The following is a 14,416-nucleotide window of genomic DNA, read 5'->3' as shown; positions in this document are numbered from 1 at the left end:
TCGCTTTGATATTTCTAATTATTTTCATAAATGTACTTGTCAAGTTTGTCTTCACGGAACTTGCATTGAGTTTGTGCCTGATGTCGTTGTTGTTGTTGTCATTATTGTTGACCACTCTCGACATTTATTTTACCAGCTAATGCAGTGGAGGCCTGTGCTGAGCTTTTAGTGTGTACTAATTATCACCAACAAACAAATGCTTAAAGATAGCCTTTCGACCTCATGCACTTATTGACACATCAGCAGACCCATTTTAATGCTGTATATTCTAAAGATGGAATACTGAACCAACCATTTTATTGCTACAAACCTGTAGCTGGATGTAGTCGTAACAACATCTTCTATAACACAGTTAAATTAGACAGATATTGTGTGGACAGAGAATGTAGTTTTACATCAAAAAAATGTTGTTCTAAATCCTGATATAGAAATTCATATCGACTTCTCAGTGGTTGCTATCGATGCAACAGCATATTTGAAATATGTGTAAAAATATGCCAGAAACAATCTGCCTTTGATAATCAATGGCAGAGAAAAATCTCTGATGAACTAACAATAGAAATAATGACTGCCGTAAAGAAAATCAAAACACAGCAACCAAATAACAACAGAAATATGAAATCCGAGTTACTCCTCTCTCTTGAAAATAAATCTGCAGCAGAATATATCTTACTGTTTTCTGATCAGATAGAGCAAAATGATCTGCCAATAAAGCATACTTTGGAAAACTGTTTTCTTTTTACACTTTGCTGCATTGTACTGTTGCGTCCTGACTTGCTCTTGTGGGTAAAATATTCAATACTGTGGAAGAAAAGTGACACTTTTTGACTGTATAGGGAACTTGGATGTGCCTACCGCTGTGTCCCGCCTCTCCACAGATGAATGCACTTATTTTAAGACACCACAAAAAAATGAAGTGTTCAGGGATGTTGGAGAGAAACAAAAATATATAGCGAACGGCGGTACTGTAGCTCCTTTCGACGTCTTTTGTTTTAAGCAGCCATGTGAAACAGACAAGCCGAAAGCTTTGAATAGGTGCTAACTAGCCAAGTGAGACAAACTGACAGCTGCTCCCCGGCCCACAGCCTGACATCCCTCCGCTCACGGCTTGTCTGTCTCGTCCATAACAAGTTTATAAAGTGAAGCTGATGCATCTAACACATATTGATTTAACCAGCCTAACCTTACTGTAGAAATCCTTCAGATATTCTCAGTGGCTGAATGCGCTGTGCGACAAAACACTTTTGGGTTATGATTTTAGAATATGTGTTTGGTGCTACTTCCTGTTCTTTGGTCTGAAATCGCATCAAATACAGTTTCCACCTCTGATTTTTTTTTTGCTGTCTCTGAGATGCAGTGTTTGTAAGTTTTGATATTTGCTTCATTATCTCAATGCCCGGTTTGAGTTTTCTGCGACGTTGCGGGAAAATGCTTTTGCCATCTCGTTAACATCGACCAACTCTTCCAATTAGAAGTAATTAGTACACAGCGAAGGGAGGGGAAGAAAAAAAAACAGCAAAAGCCATTAGAAAAATACAAACTCCTCTAATGAGCCGTTGTAATGTTGGCTGGAATTAAACATACAGTCTCAGTGAGTCTGTCGATGATTTGAGCGCACTGGCTGACCCATGTTTAACACTATCAAAATACTGGAAATGCATATGTTGGTCAATATGGCATGGTCAAAACACGATTAATACTGTTTCCTAAATTTAAGATATAAAGCAAGGCTATAATCTGCTTTCAAAAGAAAAAAAAAGACTGACTTTCCCTTTCTGTGTGGAGTTTTATATGGTTTTTTCTCTTTTTTTCTGGCGCTTCTTCCCACAATCTCAAGACATGCTTGTTAGGTTAAGAGTGAGTCTGAAGTGAATGGAGGTGTAAGGGTGTGTGAGATTGTCTGTCTCTCCGTGTTAGTCCTGTGATGTACTGGCGATCTGTTCAAGGTGCACCCTGCTCTTCGCCCAGCGTCAGCTGGGAGAGGCTCCAGCCTATAGAACCCTAACCTGGAATAAAGTGGACACTGAAGATGGATGAATGGATAGAAATCCATAAATCATTTGAGGGAAAATAGGTGTAAAATTGGTCTAGTTGGCCATTCCTCAGCCCGAAAGCGTTTCTGACTGCGAGCTTGGGCGTTTCAATACAACCGGTGCCGACCTTTCCTTCGACTTCTGTTTTATTTCTCTACGATGACAATAATATCAATGAGATGAGCAACAAGCGGAACAAAATGTTTTTGAGATCGAAGACTACATCCAATGAAATTCAAATGCAAAAAAAATTATGAGATGGCACAAATTTAGTAGATAATAAAGATAATAGAGCACTTTTCTAATGTTTCTGGCTTTTCCAGGTGACGTCTTCAGCAGCTCATCTGATCCTTCCCGAACAGCCAAAGCATCGACTTCCAGGCTGTTGACAGTAAACGTGCTTGATTTTTCTCATCATGCTACAATAAATGCGTCATGATCTCTCGAATTAGCTTCATTACAATCTAATGATTAAGTTACTGCTCTTCTTGCCAATGCCGTGTTTAAACCTCTCAGTGCTGTTGTTGTTGTCACAGGAGCACACTTTGGTTAAATGTCAGCTGCAGCGCTTTTCTGTTACGTTCAGGAAAAACATTATTTGGTGTGAAGACCGTCAGCTCGTTGAGCAAATTGACACACTTAACCCTGATCATCCTCCTGGATGAAAGCTACGGTCCTCACTAATGAAGACTCTGCCCATCTTTAGATGTCGTCTCCTGCCTCCGTGAATTGATTCTATCATAATTACGATAGTCATTCAAGATTTTTGGAAATCTGTCGACCGTGACTCCAGCAGGTACAACTCAGCTCTACTGCTATACCTCTGTGTGTGTCATATATAAACCAGCAGCTGCTGTTTAGTTGGACTTTACCCATTCAAATCTACTAAACTGAATTTAAACTGAATTAATGATTTAAAGGACTTGTAGCTCTTCAGTGTTTGGGTTTCGAGTGTGACTTTCTACTTCATGACCAAAGATGAAAAGCCTCCAGACTGGCTTTGTAAAATTATGCACTGTCCGCCCAACGCGTTTGATGTTCCTTGAAAGAACATTTGCTTTTCCTTTGACCCAGAGACGGCGACTGAGCTGCATTAGGACACATTATGGGCTAAATTGTTGCCGGCTGTCACAACAGCGGAAGTCTGTGCGCCGTAAACTGCAGCTGTTGGGCGCAAATCTGCACTATTGTACTCGGAAAGTATGGCGGAGGAGCTCGTTGACTGGTTCTCTTGCTGATTTCTGCACAGACAGACTGTGGCTCTGATTATAACTGCAGCCTTGGGATGACAGAGCTGTCACCGTGATTGTGGGTGTCGCCATGGCTGTGCTTTGGTTGTTACGATTATGGCTGCGAAATGTTCATTTTTAATGGGTGTCACACTGACTATGTGCAGCAGTTATGTGTCTGCAGTCACGGCGGTACCGGCTATGCATCATTTCCAAACTACTTTATCCCTGGATTGCTGTGGCGTGTTGGTAGCATACTTCTCACAGAGGTACTTCAGGTTCAAGCAGTAATGCAGCTGGACACATCTGACACTGGAATCCAAACAACAAGCAGGCCCAGCCGCTGTCACTGTAGCTCTGCTCAGCAACCAGTAGGTGTACGCCGCTCCAGATCAGCTGTTCCAAAGAGTGGGGAGCACTAAATGCATCACATAAAACGTATCATCTCCCCTTTCAACGGCGTCGAGAGAGTGATCCTTTAACCGGCAGTATATCATGGCTGGAGTGGACCAACAAAAAAAAAAAAAAAACAGAAGGGGAATTCGTTCGTAGCTTCCCATGGACGCACTCAGCCAATGGCATAACATAAGTAAATAATCAAATCAGTCAATCTGTCAAGAAAACAATGAGATTTAAACTAAAGGCTGAGCCGTTTCACAACACCTCTCCAAACTCGCTGACCAAGTCATATGAAGACCTTCTCACTTGCAGTAAATCACATTGCATGTTGTATAAGAACGACTCCACCCAGCATTTTAGCCCCGTCGGTTTGTTCAATAACACATTTGCACCCATTTTTTTTTTTTTACATGAAAACATTAAATCAAGCAGGCGTGAGAAGTTCATTTAAAAGGATCACTGATATATTACTGTAAAATTCTGCAGGCTGATCTGACAGCAGCTCAATACTATCTCCACATGTTCTCCTCGCCGCTTATTGAAAACCATCTCAGTGTTTACAGTGACACATCTTACTCCGTTTCTGAATGAGGCCATTATTAGCGGTGATGCCTTACTGAGTCAACACTGTGGTATCTGGAGCTGACAACGTGATAAGGGAGGCACATCATTATTTCCAGTTGAAAATCCAGGTACAGCTCAGTTTACTGCAGAGGCAAGGCGACTGGCCAACTTCATTCACACCGCGGACCCTGGAGTGGCATTTTTTCCTGATGAATAAGCCATATAGTAATATCAGCAGGCATCTCTGGACAGAAATACCCCACCATGTGCTCGTTTAGCACTATTGGCCTTAAAATACTTGGGTACATATGGTCCATATGTCCATCAACCATATACTGTGAGGTTGGTTTCTAAATACATGTTAATGATCGCTTTATTTCTTTAATAAACAACTGATTTATGTAATTCTAAGTATTGAAGTTAACAGTTTCTAACAGTTTTTTTTGGATAGATGTAAATAAAGTACATGTTCATCATCTGAGAGCGCAGTAGAGAAGGAAAGATGAACATTTTTGAGCTAAACACACGTCATTCAACTTCACAAACAGGAACAGGTACATATGTATTCAAATGAAAATGTATTGACAAACATACTCTGTCCATAAATTTGAGTTTGACCATTTTTTTTATTGTTATATTCATAATACTAGTAGTAATCGTAGTAATATTCAAAAATGCTTTGAATTCCCTTCACTGACGTTGTTTGTCGTCGCAGGTTGTGTGTATACGATAGTGTGTCCGTACTATGTGCTTTCAGCATGTGCAAATTCTCACTTGCTGTGTGTGTGTGTGTGTGTGTGTGTGTGTGTGTGTGTGTGTGTGTGTGTGTGTGTGTGTGTGTGTGTGTGTGTGTGTCTGACAGCCTTCTTGTTTCACAGTAAGCACTGTGTTGGTGGCAGAAGCTCGTGGGTGACAAGGGATATTGATAAAATCATTCTTCACGATGTGAACGTTTCAGAGAGGCTGTGGGCAGAAAATGGCCACTAAATACTCTTCAGGGGTGTCAGATGAAGGAGTCTGTGTGCGATGCCGCTGTCACACCAGTCTGCTGGAGGTCAGGGTTAGCATGCATCACTGTGACTCCGCTCGAGTCGCGCAGAGGTCACTCTGAGGCTGTGAACCCGGACGTCCAGCCAGAACGGCCTCCCTGTGATTGAGTTTGAGCTTGAGAGAACAAGGGAGATAAAAAAAAAAAAAAAGAAAAAAAAAGGACACCGGGAGCACATTGATGTTATCTAAAATCCTCAGACAAAACCAGAGGCTCCCTGTGTCAGAAAACAAATTAAAACACAGGCTGAAAGTGTGAATTAGCTCAACTGGCGCTCAGATAAATTCATAATCCCTTTGGACTCACACGAGCCAGTCTAATTTCTGATGAGCAGAAAAAAAGAAGTGTTTGGGATTAATGTTAAGATGTAGAGCAGAATAACATCACTGCAACGAGTCGATCTATTAGAAGAGCAGAGCTGGATGTCTAGACAAACACTCCACCTCTTCTCATCTTCTCTGAACATATGACTGATTTTAAGGTCTATTCAGTGTTGTCATGCTCAAGGGCACAATCTTATAATGTCCTCCTGATTGATGTGACAGTATAGCTTTTTAACATCAGCGGCTCTGAAGGTTGCTTCTATAGACTGTACAGAATCCACTGTCAGAAGGTTAGTTGTTAGCAACTAGAGAAGCAATAAATAGCCTCAATGCCAAATAAACTGAGTTTAATGCATTTCATAGTGGTGGCAGTGAGAGTGGGGAGACCTCTGCTGGTATGGAGATGTTGCAATAAAGACTTAAAAAAAACCAAAACAAATAAAGGCGATTGGATAAACTTCATCATTCATCTTGATTTGCATTAATGTAAAGCTGGCATTGGTGATTAAATGATTATTTTCATGAGGCGAAAAGAATTCATGAAAGGCGTGATCACTTATGGCATCTCGGATGTGCAGTTCATATTGAATTCAGTCCGTGTTTGAAGGGCAGACTCAGAGGAAGGTTGTTAAAAGCTGCGGCTGTGCTTCAGTCTGCTGGAAATCAATGTGACTCGGAGAAATTGTTTTAATTCCTGACTGCATGTGTTTAGCCATCACTTCCCTTCAGCAGTCACATTTTAGACCAGAATATTTGTATCAGTGTTCAATCAAAGAGGAAGATTTTTTTTTTTTTTTAGCAAAGTAAAACAGAACAAAATAATGTAATTATGCTGTTTTTATTTTATACAAATGACAAAATCATATTACAAATCATAAAAAAAAAGATAGATCAATAGAAAGATTGATATAACGCCTTATTTTTGTGAAGCAAAAACATTTGTCCTGATTTTCTCAACCCCATCAGGGTGATTTCCAACACTCTTATTTAGAAAACACAAAGAGCCACTGATGGTGTGAGCTTGCACTCGCTCTCATTACAGTGTTTCTGATTCAGTAATACACCGAAATTCACCACCACACATGGATCATGCAAGTCGGCAGCCATTTCCACCTTTTCACCAAAAGAAAACACAACACTTTGTAAGAACTAACAACGAGTCAATTGATTCACATTCAAAAAAATCCAATATAACGAAGTGGAGACGCTCACTCGCCTGTCTCACCGGGACAGGTACAGTAGAGGGTGGAAAGAATAAGAAATTCGACATGAAAAGAAGCTTTGAAGTCAGTGAATCAGAAAAAGGAGCTACCCATGTCATCCACATGAAATACATTCAGTGCCATTTAAGCTTTTAAAAAGGTCTGACAGACAGTAATTTTGTAAGTGAGCTTTGAAAGCATCGCGAGGGATCCGGCGATTTCAAAGAGGCCCGACAGTCAGTGTCCGACTGTGTGCTGCGTAAGCTGTGAACAACTGCAGAGCGATTTCTCCTGATGGGATAATAAATGCAGAAATGACAACATATGGCCGACGCCGACAAACAGCATCACGAGCCTGAAGCAGCAGCCAGTAGAAGCTCTCTGACTCCGCGACAGCAGTTCACACCAAAAAGTAGAGCAGACATGTAGTGGAAGTTATATGCATGAGTTGAAGCAGGACTACTCACACCAGAGGCATATTCCTCTGTGCAGTTCAAAAAGGCTCTTAGATAGATAGAGAGAGAGAGAGAGAGAGAGAGAGAGAGAGAGAGAGAGAGAGAGAGGGGAAAAAACAAAACAAAACAAAACAAAACGCCTGACAGGAAGGTAAAATGTCCTGTAAAAACAGAATTCATGTGAGCAAAGAAACCAGCAGTGAAACACAACTGAGAGCCGCTAAGTTCTTATTTTTCCACCTCAGAGGCATCATATCACACACCTTTTTTTTTTGTATCTCTTTACTTGTCATTGTAGCCTCTTATTCCTCATGGCCGACATCTACAAGCATTCCGAATGTCTCTTCCTGTTCTGCCTAATAATCAAATTTCTGAATGTTTATTTTTCCAGTAACAGAGATGATCTCTATTGGCACTGAGCAGTGACACATACTTTTAAAATAGAAAGTGTATTCATTGAAGTCCATTTCAATTCAAACTGGTGATCTGAATGCCTTCCGCACCACAATAATCTTCTGCATGCAGGTATCAAACCGCTAACAGATAATGTTTTACATTCCCACCCTCTTCCTCAGGACTGTGGACAGGCGACGGTGTGTTTAGTTATCTTGCGGGAGTCTTTATGTTCAATGATTGCTCTGCGTGATCGCGAAGCTGCCCAAGAAAGTGAGGCTATTTTAAAGGACCCAGTGCACCCCACGGCGCAAATATTATCCCCTCATAATGTCTTCATTTTCCAAGCCAATTATTTTTTCTAGACAGGATGCTAAGCAAATTCAAGTGTGGTCTCAGTAGATCTGTAAATTATTCAGTCTTTATGGATTAAAAAAAAAAAATCAATAATACTGAATTGCAAAGTATTTCTGCAGGAACATGAAGCTTTTAACGCTTTTAACGAGTTACTTAATCACACTGTTTAAAACCACAAATCCATGACTGCTGTTCATGTTTTTTGTCCTCACATCACCACTGATTTTATATCCTTACATGAATATTCTCTGGCTTAATCATGCGGAAACTAAATTAGGATTTGTGCTGCCCCTTCGTTTACTTTTCACACAAATCTTCCTCCTGATGGCGGAAGGCTGGAGGCGACACGCGGCGCAGGGGAGGCAAGCATACAGGTGATTTATAGTTCCTGCATGCCGCTATATCCTCACATTTTGAGCAACGTAGCAGCCGTTAGCTGAGATAATAGCTGTTATTTATTCAAGCCGAACAGCTATAATCTCAGAGACTACTTCAAACATAAAAGTCAATTGTACTTACAGTAGTTTTAATCAATTTCTCACAAGATCCTGATGCTGCTCTCATTGTTCGAATGGCTTCATGACACGAAACAATGTTCAAGGTTTTTTTTTTTTTTAATAGGAAGGTAATCAAGGCTGAACTTTCTGTTTATTCACTATCTTTCTGCTTAATTCTGTTCATTGGCAGCTGGAGTCTGAGGAAAATGCTGTAATTCTTAACAGCAGATGGATTTTTTTTTACTCTTTTTTTATTTTGACTTAAACTTTTAACATAATATGTAATTTTCAAAGGTGGCACAAAGAGTTCCATTAAAAAAAATACTTTTGAAAAGACTTTACATTCTGAAAATTGACATAGGAAGTCTTCACATTCAAAAATTTGTCAATTCTGCTCCTTCATTGTCATAAGGTCTGACTGATACTCTCACTGTTCCTCTGTATCGCCATCAGCTGAGGGCGAGGGAAGCAACAAGCGACTTTAAAGAAAGTAACTCATGGAAAATACAGATGATTTATGTTTAAATGTGGGGAGTGAAAACAAAAAGCTGTGAAAGAAAGAAGCGATGAATACAGAGAGGAGTAAGATCTAATCCTGCTATTACCTGCCGGTTCAGTCACAGCTCAGAGGAGTCGTGGTCATCCTCATGTTAACTTCCAGTCCACCATAACGCCGGTCCTGCAGAGACGGGAGGTACATCGTGAGAACGCTTCAGAATAGATCACAGATTTAGAGTAGTACAGTTTGTGGCCACAGCGTTTCTCGAGTCCCATAAGAGTAACAGCTCATGAATAATGCATTGTTTTGAAAAGATCATGATGTATCTACTCAACTACCGAAAAATGCAATTTTTAAACTCCCCCCCCCCCCCCCCAGGAAAAGAGTACATCTAATTCAAAATTCTCTTTACTGTTTCTAAATAATCATTGAGTCATCTTGTTAGTTTTCCTTTCAACTACTTCCTCGGCACTCTCTGCTGATGCTGATGTTTTAGAGCCTTTGAGAAGCTCCGTCTAACAAGAGGGACTTTCCAGTGTATGTTGGAGGAAGACGCTCCTCAGGGACGAGGGGACAGTCAGAGCCACGAAATCTCCAAAGCACACACCCACATGTACTCGTACACATAGCCCGAGCACACAGACATACACTCACAAGGCCTACCCTGCTGAATAAATTATAGGGGACAAAAGCAAATGGTGATCAAGTTTTCTAGCTCGCACGCCATCCATCAGTACAGTGCAAGAACATGGAGGGCAAATAAGAGCATGTTTGATACACACAGCCGTCACCCTGACTTTAAGATCTCACTCATTTTTTGCTGCATTACAGGTTTTTATTTTCCGCAGTTAGATCCATTTGACCACACAGCACAAACACAACTATGAACAAAAAACAAACAAACAAAACAAATGCACTTCTGTAAATGTTTCTGTTAATTGAGAACTGTTTCCTGGCATCAAATGCTTGTGTTCATATTTATAGTCGCAGGATGTAGGTGGGGCTGACTCAAAAGAAATTACAGCTCCATGTGCATCTAAAAGAGGGGTTGTGTCACTCAGCATCAGTGTGACTCACTGACGTGTAGAAAACTATATCACGCCCCAGCCTGACACATCTAATCGAGTGTGGTGGCTTCATCTTTTTTTTTTTCTCTTAAATATGACAAAAAACACATGATGTATCAGTCAATTTATATATTCAAGGTGAAATCTAAAGCAAACAAAAGATACTTGTAGAGAAAGAAATAGCAAAAACATGATCAGAAACGTGAAATATAGTAAATAAGATTCTGCAGCGCAGCATGAAGTTTAAAATAGAAGCTGTTGATCCTAAACTTCAGGGGAGAGTGATGAATTGTGGTTGCAAAGTAGATGATAGCGATGATGGATAAGGACTATAGCACTGTAATTATTATCATTGTTGGCATTGTCAACAACATTAATATTGCAAACACACACACACACACACACGCCATGGACACACACACATCAAAGCACAAGCAATATAGCACCCTGTGGCTTTCTTCCTCCTGTCATTACTTTGTTCAAAGCTTTTTTTTATGTCACTTCATTTCACTTTTTTCAGTGTATTTGTTTTCATAAAGATGCATTATACACAGAGAGGTTTCCTGACAAAATTCCAAAATATGCATCTCAGGGTTAATTGCTGCTGTTGGATTTCCTGAAGGTGTTTGAATGTATGTGTGATTGTGCATCTCTCTATGATGTACTGGCAGCCTGTCCAGGGTGAACCCTGCCGTTCATTGATAGCTGTGATAAGCTCCAGTGCCCTGCGACCCTGAATTGGAAAAAGTGGCACAGAAGACGGATGGATTGATGGCGAAGGCGCCGCACGCAGCCGCGATTACTTAAGACGAGCCCACGCTCCACAAGGACAGAGAAATCTATTTGTTTTCTCTCCGAGAACAAGGTTCGTTCCGGCCAGGAAATTTCATATTTCATGAGGAACTGCAGTGCAGTATTCTTCATTACAGAAGCTTCCACGTTAGCCCTGCCCACTTCAGATCTCTCATCAATCACACAAAGGTGTCAGACGCCAGTCCCGGTGCTCCCTCCCTGAAGTTTAAACTGTATAAACAATGAAAAAAAACAGCAAATGAATTCATATGTCTTTGTTTTTAGTACCATGATTTCCATTTATAGATGTCCTCCATAAGATTTTAGGTGCCGCTGTTAATTTCTTTTACAAAGTCGTACGTTACGGCCACCAGGTAGTTCAGGATGTGCCGCAGCCTTAATCCTGAATTACAAACACTCGGAGGCAGAAGTTACAGTGCGAATAAATAACCACACTTTAGCACCTTTGTTGAGCTTTACCTTACATCTCTGCCTTATATCTTCTCTTAACTGCACGCAGTAATTTATCACATCGCATATTCAACGTCAGCCGGTTCAATAAAGTTGAAGTTAGACTATATCTTTAAGGTTCTATCAAAGATCTACTCGGCCATATGTCTTCTCTCTTTCTCGCTCCTGTTTTTTTTTTTTTTTTTTTTTTTATCTTTCGTGAACTCACTGAGATAAAGGCGCTCTCTGAGAGAGTAGTAGCCCAACAAATCAAGACTAATGTCACTGTCTTCTGCTCCAGATCTCAGCATATTTTGACCTGATGGTCACACTACATCACCCACTGGAAATGACCCCAAATGCATGTCAGACTGAATCAATTGGCTACACGGCCACTCGTTCAATTAAGATCTTCTGGTGGGGTTGAGCGCTGTGGTTTGCAGTGCGGTGAGCACAGACTCCCAGAGGAGCCGTAAGTGCTGAAATCAGCTCAGCTGGGCCCGCGATTTGTCATTATCTAATGGTAAATCCATCCATGTCAGGTAGAGGGCTCTCACCCAATCACAAAGTGACAGCGGGGAACAAGAAAAAGTGGATAGATAGATAGATAGATAGATAGATAGATAGATAGATAGATAGATAGATAGATAGATAGATAGATCAGTGTGTCTGTTTCAGTGCGATTCGCCTTTAAATGCAACAAGATCATATCAAGAAGCTTAAAAGTATCCATAAAGTACACAGAATCCAAGCCATATTTTCAAATGGACTAAAAAAAGAAAGAATAGGAACTGAGGAAGATGATGGCAATAAGATAAAACAAATTAGCAGACTTGAAAGTAGGCATTAAGCTTGAATACAATTATCTGGAACAAAGAAAGCTATTTTCTCATTTTCCCAATTACATCATCCTAATTTAATTAGAATATTTCTAAATCTGTATGTCAATATGATAATAATGAGTACAGTCTTTCAGCAATGTACACTAGCGTGAGTGGGAAATACGAGGAGCAGGCTGTTCTGTCTGGCTATATGTGTGTGCGTTAATATTCATGTTTAAATGCTCAATATTCACCTCAATATGAAATATAGGCAAGCACTGCATGGTGTTTCAACAGTAAAGTCACATTTTTCTGAGTCATGTTGACATTTTAAGAAAAGAGCTTTTCACAATGGCATAAAACAAATGATTTAGCACTGAATCGGTTTAAAGGACAACAAGAAAATATGCTGTGGTTTGTTTGCAGTGCTTCATCACTGCACTGCATTGTTTGCAAAAAGATTTTCAATTTGCTGTTTAAAAGAAAAGCTTTCAGAGGCCTTGGTGCGTCCCATAGTTTCGGCCGGACTGAAGGGAGGCCACTGAGAGAGCGCAGAGTGGAATTAGTGCAATCAGGGGAGATATGGAATTATTATGTCTGATTCAGTGTCTGACTGAATTAGCATTTTGAGTCCAGAGAGATTTCAAACAGGAGAGGAGGGATGGGATGTGTTCCGAGAGGAAGAAAAGCCGACAGATTGAGAGAAAAAAAACAGAGTTGCGAAGACAACAAAAAAGAGGATATGAGGAAGAAAGAACAGTCCTTTGGCTCCTGCTTTCACTCAGGCCAGTAGAGTCTCTTTGATTAAATATTTCTGACAAGGAAATGTTACTCATCAGCCTGTGGAAACTGATTCAAAGTCACCCTCGTATTTCATGTTTTTTTTTTTCTTTTCTTTTTTTAACCAGTCCAGATACCAGCTGTCAGTGGTCCATGATGTGGGAGGTAATTGGTTCAGCCACATCTGAAACGTTAGTCTCTCTGAAGACGCGGCGATCCGTTCTCATGTATGACACTGTAATTACAGACGAAGACGACCGCGTGAAGATGCTCGTACTCTGATAAGAAGGACATTGCTCATGACAAAAAGTGAGGACTATTCAAAAGGAGGCATATAGGGACACAATAACAGTGCTCAAAAGAGAAACTCAGGCAGAAAAAAGGCAGTCTGAAGAGAAGCCAGGAAGATGAAAGACACAGACGGCATGGTTAGCCCCAGAGAGCAAGAGGAGTAAATTACAAATATGGAATTTCTCCCTCGAAATGTCTGACGCTCGCATGAAAGGCGGGCAAAAAGCCTCTGAAGAAAAATGCACGAGAGCGAATGCCATGTCAAGAAAGAGACAGTAAGCAGGACGTAAAATCATATGCAATGCATGCAAGCAGTAACACCATTTCAGGCAATTCCTTGAAAACACTGAGCAAAAAAAAAAAGGAAAAAAGGGTCAAAAGGGTTGGACAAGCAAACATGTTAAAACAACCTGCGGAATACAGAGCGACAGAAAGTAATCAGGGTTAGAGAAAAAGACAAGGAGCGAAGTACAAGATAGGGCTGTGGAGTGAAAACCTTGTGAGAGAAAAGGTGAATACAAATTAAGAGGAAAAAGGCAGCGTGATACGAGGAAATCTTTGGGTAATATGTGAGCAAAGGAAACTGAGAGACAAAAAAGAATGAATAAGAAACTTTGGAGAGTTCTATTTTTTATTTCGTTCCTTTATTTTCCTGGAGTGATGGGCTTTATGGTGAGTCACAGGGTGTGTCAATCACCAGGAAAGAGACAAGAGCAGAGGTTCATTCAAACCGCCGACAAAGGAAACTGCAAAAATGACAAATAAGAGGTTTGGTTTTTTTTTTCTTCTTCTTTTTTCAAATGTTCTGTATTTGGATTTATTGTTAGTGGAAAAAAAAGGCTGCAATGAGCGGACCGTTTCCTGTAAGAAGAGGATTCTTTGTACCGTCACTGTCAGGTATTTCATTCTAAGTGCGTCATGATGGTGAATAACTGCATTTAATATTATTCAAGTGGGCCTCATGCTATGTGTTTTACAATTATGCAGTCATGCTTTAAAAAAACACTACTGGTCAAAAGTTTGGATACACCTTCTCATTCAATGTTTTTTTTTTTTTAAATTGATTTTCTAATTTCTATTGCAGATCCTCCCTGAAGGCATCAAAACTGTGATTGTTTCTCAATGAGCTTCATGCGGTCGTCACTGAAAACGGTTTTCACTTCCCATGTGTGACTTGTCAGGGTTCATCTGAGGGATTTCTTGCCTTTTTAATGGG

General features: G+C 40.4%; 1 protein-coding gene across 4 annotated transcripts in view; it reads right to left on the bottom strand.

The window, feature by feature from the left end:
• LOC115392566 (leucine-rich repeat-containing protein 4C-like) overlaps positions 1-14,416 on the bottom strand; it is a 71,715-nt gene that overhangs the window by 23,125 nt on the left and 34,174 nt on the right. For all 4 annotated transcript variants that reach the window (XR_003931860.1, XM_030097265.1, XM_030097264.1 and 1 more), the window contains one exon: positions 9,106-9,179. The gene's annotated coding sequence lies outside the window, so the exon portion shown is untranslated. The remainder of the gene's footprint in view (positions 1-9,105; positions 9,180-14,416) is intronic.

Source organism: Salarias fasciatus, chromosome 7 (genome assembly GCF_902148845.1).
Source record: "Salarias fasciatus chromosome 7, fSalaFa1.1, whole genome shotgun sequence".
Lineage (NCBI taxonomy): Eukaryota > Metazoa > Chordata > Actinopteri > Blenniiformes > Blenniidae > Salarias > Salarias fasciatus.
This window is presented reverse-complemented; position numbering and strand designations above follow the sequence as displayed.